This window comes from Nilaparvata lugens, unplaced genomic scaffold (assembly GCF_014356525.2).
Source record: "Nilaparvata lugens isolate BPH unplaced genomic scaffold, ASM1435652v1 scaffold1770, whole genome shotgun sequence".
NCBI classification, from domain to species: domain Eukaryota; kingdom Metazoa; phylum Arthropoda; class Insecta; order Hemiptera; family Delphacidae; genus Nilaparvata; species Nilaparvata lugens.
In genome coordinates this window covers 5981-11960 of record NW_024090260.1, presented here as the reverse complement: position 1 = coordinate 11960, position 5980 = coordinate 5981, and positions in this window count along the sequence as shown.

Below are 5980 nucleotides of genomic sequence, written 5' to 3'. Positions count from 1 at the left end.
CGGACCCTAAAACGCAATAAGTAGTAGTGTTTTTCAAGATCAAATCCATCAACACTGCGAAATATTGTACCCTGTCGCCAAAACAAAGTCTTGCAACATTTCACAGCATAAGATTGATCGATCTTGAAAAAACGATATTAAAATATTGTAATTTTGGTAAGAAGGTAATTTGGTAAGGTAATTTTGCAAGGTAATTGTGGTATTCTACTTATATTTTCAAAAATTAGTGTTTTTTGTATTTTCTTGCATGTGGTACTATGCTGGACACATCAACCTATTTTTGTACATTTCTCTAATCGGACCCTAAAACCAATAAGTAGTAGTGTTTTTCAAGATCAAATCATCAACACTGCAAAATATTGTACGCCTGTCACCAAAACAAAGTCTTGCAACATTTCACAGCATAAGATTGATCAATCTTGAAAAAACGATATTAAAATATTGTAATTTTGGTAAGGAAGTTAATTTGAAGGTGATTTTGGTAATGTAATTTTGGTATTCTACTTATATTTTCAAAAATTAGTGTTTTTTGTATTTTCTTGCAAATACTGCTAGATCAAATCCATCACACTGCGAAATATTGTACGCCTGTCGCCAAAACAAAGTCTTGCAACACGTTATGAGTTATAATAATGTGTGTGAATGATGTCGAAAAATTAGAGACATTAGTTGAAATGACTTCCGGAATCGTTGCGATCCATGACAACTCGGCCTTACAGAACTGGTGCAACCAAACAAATCAAATAGGATAATTTCCATCACCTGCCATACAAACTTTACTTGATACTTGATACTAACTTATACTCCGTATAAATTACTTTTGACTTGGAGGAATATGCGACACAGAGAAATGGAGGGATACCAACCAACTACAGTGATGGTTAGAGACTTAGGTAGAAGTGCAGTTGCCAATTAGAGTCAGTCGACTGAATGCTTTCAGGGAGGAAACTCTTCTAGATAAAAAAGAGCGCTTGAATACTCACTAGAAATAGAGAATGCTGGCTGGTTGAGAACGGCGACTTCATCGCCATATACTAACTCATATTTTCTCCCCAAACTCTTGACATGACTTTAAAGTCAGAGAATCTAAACTGATGAGAAAGTCAAAAACCTGGTCATAGCCCATTAAAACTCATCTGGCGGCAACATTTCATAATGAGATAAACACTACTTATTGTGTTGTAGAGTCTGATTAGAAAAGCGATGTTAACGAAACGATACTGGCTAGTAGATTTCCGATACTATATACTATAGTACTATATAATTATAGTACTAGTAGCAACATCACACACCACACTGTGAAATGTTGTACGCCTGTCGCTCAGCCTTCACAACATTTCAGAGTTATATGCTGACTTGCTTATATGCTTCAGACTCTAGAAGATTATGTTAGGATAAGAATGCTACTCATATGACCGCTTATTTTGAAATCTTGTGGGACCCCAAAAGCAATATGATAAAATATGGATGAAATCAGATGGGAATTGGAAGTTTTTTTTTCAAGGTTCTTGGGCAGAGAAGCGAGGAAAATGAAACGATACTGGCTAGTAAGATTTCCCACATAGATTTCCCTGGAATAATTACACAGAAGATGATCGAGTAGCAACATCACAGACCGCACTGTGAAATATTGTTTGTCTGTCGCTCAGTCTTCACAAATCAAATCATTTTTATTTTGACATGAAGAATGATGAGATAATTGAGATACCGTAACTTACTATCTCTAACTCAGTGAAATAAAGATAACTATACAGTTAGTTCCTATCAGAACAAAACTACTATTTGCTAAATTATTCTTAATTTGTTTACAAGTGGGTGAAAATGTTTTAATGCTACACTCACACATATTTTTTATTTTGAATCTTCATGTTTTAAAATGAATAGTCGTCAATGTCAAAGTCATAGGGGAAAAAACTGTTCATTCAGAGCAAAAATATTGTAAATAACTGAATTATTTTCAAAATAACTTACAATCCTTCAACTGGGCTTCACTAAAGCTAATTCTTTTAAATTTTTGATAAAGCTATTCAACTGGCAAGCATATAATTCTAGCTTCTAGACGCTTTGATGAGGATCCTTTTGGCCGTCCAGGTCTCTTCTTGCTAGTCTCCGGCTCCAGTCCTTTCTCGACCACGATGTCACGTGATTCCTTCATTGAGCCGCGAAGCACTCGGGACAGTGATCATCTGATTGCAGACAGTGCTCGTCATCTTTGTCCGTGTTTCTAACTGAAAAATTCTAGTTTTTCTTGATGACTCTTTTCTAGTGAGGATAATTATATGTTTTCCCCCTGACCATACGATATACAGAGTGTTTCATAAGTAGTGTCGAACATTTTAGGATATTGTTCCTGGATGATAGGAGACTACACATGTCATATTTAGAGTGTCCTAAACTCAGCGGCTATCCTAAAAGCTGACATTTTTTTTAACTAATTAATTTTTATTTCAAGAACAAAATTTTGTATTGATCTGAATTTGGCATGAATATTCATGCTATGAAGACTCAACTTTAAAAAAATAAAAGTAATAATTTTCTATGTAAATTTTCAAAATGGCGGCCTTTTTAATTTTTTATGTCAAATTTCACGAAAACTGTTCACTTTACAGAAAACTTACTACAGACCAAAAGTTGGCAAATTTTATCAAGATTTCAAGGATACCTCATTTATCAAGATTGTTTAAAGAATAACAGAGAAATTAATTCTTTTCGTAATACATGCATGACCACTTTTCACCATTTAGACATCAATATTAATTTTTAATTCCAATTGTAGTTAAGATGAAGCTTTGAAACTCTGTATGACTCTATGAACAACTGATTTTACAATGTTTTTCCGATGATCTTGCTAGTCATGTGTAAATATGATTGTACAAAGATAATTAATTCTCTGTTATTCTTTTTACGTTTTAAATTTACATAGAAATTTTTCATTTTATTTTTTAAAGTTGAGACTCCATTGCAAAATATTCATGCCAAATTTCAGATTAATACATTTCGTTTTTGAGATGAAAATTCTTAAGTGAAAATAACAAAATGACGGCTATGAGGAAAACTGCAGAGTTTTGGACACTTCAATATGACATTTGTAGTCTCCTATCATAAAGTAACAATACCCTAGAATGTTCGACACTACTTCTGAAACACTCTGCATATTTATATTAAGTTGTCCTTGTACTTATCAAGTTTGAATTGTATATTGTATGAATGTTTCAGAAAACGTGGCAACCCGTGAAAGAAAGGAGGGGGTCTTCCCATTATTAAAAAATTTCTTCGAGCCTGGTGCTGTTAAAAACGACGATTTAGTTTGCTCGCATGCCCCCTGCGTTTCCAAAGACCATTAACAAATGTCCGTACAAGTTTTAGCTTCTTCATGGGACTCTATTTTCCAAAAGTCTTCTTCTTCTTCTACCTTTCAGGGTTAAGGCGTCTCTGCCTGTTCCGAACTTCATATCTGCCCATCTTTTCCTTGACGGCCCCGTCAGCTTCCCATTTCAGCTTCTTCATGGGACTTCATTTTCCAAAAGTCTTCTTCTTCTACCTTTCAGGGTTTAGGCATCTCTGCTGTTCCGAGCCTCATATCTGCCCATCTTTTCTTTGGACGGCCTCGGTCTCTCTCGCCTACTGGCTGGTACTTGAGCACCGATTGTGGTAGTCTGTCTTCCTCCATCCTATTCACATGTTGGTATCATTTAAAACTCCTCTGAGATTTCATTCATAGAAAATACATTAAGTTTTTTCCTTTTCTGAGTATTTCTTAAATGATCTCCTCGGTGCACCCATAGGTTCTTCAAAAATATTTTCATATGCCTGTAGTCTACTTTCCTCTGGCACTGACAACACCCAGGTTTCACACCCATATAAAAGGGTTGGTGCAGCTACAGTTTTGTAAAATTTTAGTCTGGTGCTCTGGCTAGCATTATTCTTCAGATTTCTATGTATGGTACCACATATGTTTTGGAAGCGATGTATCTTGTTGGTAGTATCTCTCCCTTTCCTGTAAGAGATATCATAGGCCAAGTAATTGAAATTTGATATCTGTTCCAGGATACTATTATTTAATACTATCTTGCTCCTTACTGGCACCTTTCCCTTGGAAGCCATAACCTTCGTCTTTACTTAATACTCTACTAATTTTTTAACTTATACTTTAAAATACAAAACTTTTGTTTCCAACCAACTCCACTGAGGAGTAACTGGACACCTAAGCTCCCCGACAGCTCATCCCCTATTGAACATTGAAACCAGCTTGAAGCGGGCGGGGAAGTAGTACAATCTGAAACGAATTTTGATTATGAATCAAATTTAATTTCCCTTTCATTTATAATATGGCAAATAAGTATTAACATTTAGGAAAAAGAATAAGAACAAAGAGAGCATTTATTTATTTGTGCTTATTCAGCCAGCTGCGGGTGAGCACCCAGCCAGTGCGATGCATTGGTAGAGGGAGAAATCATTTTCTCCTTATTCAGTTGCCAGCAAGCAGCTCTAGGTAACGAGCCAGCAAGCAGCTCAACTACTCCACGATGTGATTATTCACTTCAAGTTTCTTCCTTTCTATTTTGTTAAGTGATTTTGAATTTTTCTACACATTAAGATATTTGTATATAAGCTATACTCAAACCTGCTATTGAAGGTGAACTATTTGTTATACTTTTTATTATATTTAAGGTTGTTCATTCTGAGAGTGACTAACTTCAAAAGTAATTCACTCAAGTAAAATAGAAATGTATTATTATTTGTTTTCATATAATATTATGTCATATAGTTCATTGGGAAAAGTAATTATCAATAGTTTTCTTAAACGTTATAACTGGATTATTAACTTAATGTAAAAGTAGAGTGTATAATTAGACTACGTTACAATTCAAAGGGTTGAAATCCGAATGTACTAGAGATAATCATTCACACTAATGTAATAATTGAATTGTTCCTTTTAAAAAGATAAGTATTATGTTTAAGATTTAGAAATTATTCTTGGCTGTTTTATTTCACAGCGGTCCATGTTTGTGGCAAACTAATTCACTACTGACTATGGAAGAACGATCCTTGTTAATGCCAAATCAATCCACAATTATGAATAGGAGACAAGGGACTCCAAGTGCATCATACGAGGAACAGGTTAAAACGGATATGGGGGATAGGAAATAATTGCCAAGCTGTGTTTTCTTTTAAGCAATTATGGAACATCTTTACCGAATACTCTGTGACGTAACTCGGTACCGAGGTATGTGACGATCAAAAATATTTTCCGGCATTGAGATTCATGAAAGACTTAAACAAATAAATGGGCCCATCATCAATTTAGAATAAGGATATTGTCATGTATATGGAACTTTGTGAAGTGGTAATCCTTTTTTTAATAATGAATTTCTAAACATTCATTGTGTTTGATTGAATTTTTCCTGAATTCATTCCATTAGATGAGAATACCGAATAATTAGTAATAGGGTTTCCTTAATACTGATTATCAATAATTTATAAATTATTTCAACATTTTTTCAGAAAATCGTTTTTTAACCACATTTTTTTATTCAAAATTTCTTTTCAAAACCCATGCGACATGCGATTTCACTGCGCCACTGCTGCTTCCTAAACCCTCATTGGTATTCCTAAAATTCTCAGGAAAACATTTTTTTTAATCAAATCCTCATCTAACTTGGAATGGAAACAGGAAAATTGGTATCATGTTTATATAAGGTGATAGTATTAACGTTCACCGTTTATAGTATGATTGAATCGAAATGAATTATATTGTTACTGTAACACTGAATGTTTAGAAAGATTAGAGTTTTATCAATCATGATTGAGTTGCCTACTAGAGAAATTCCCAGTTCAATGATACAATTATTGATGAAGAGAACAGCATGTTCAGTCCGATACCAATTGATGTTATGAATCAGCATGAAATGAATAGAGATAGCGTACGTCCTATATTTCAAAAGGCACTTGAATCCGTTGAGCATGCAAGTTTCCAGAC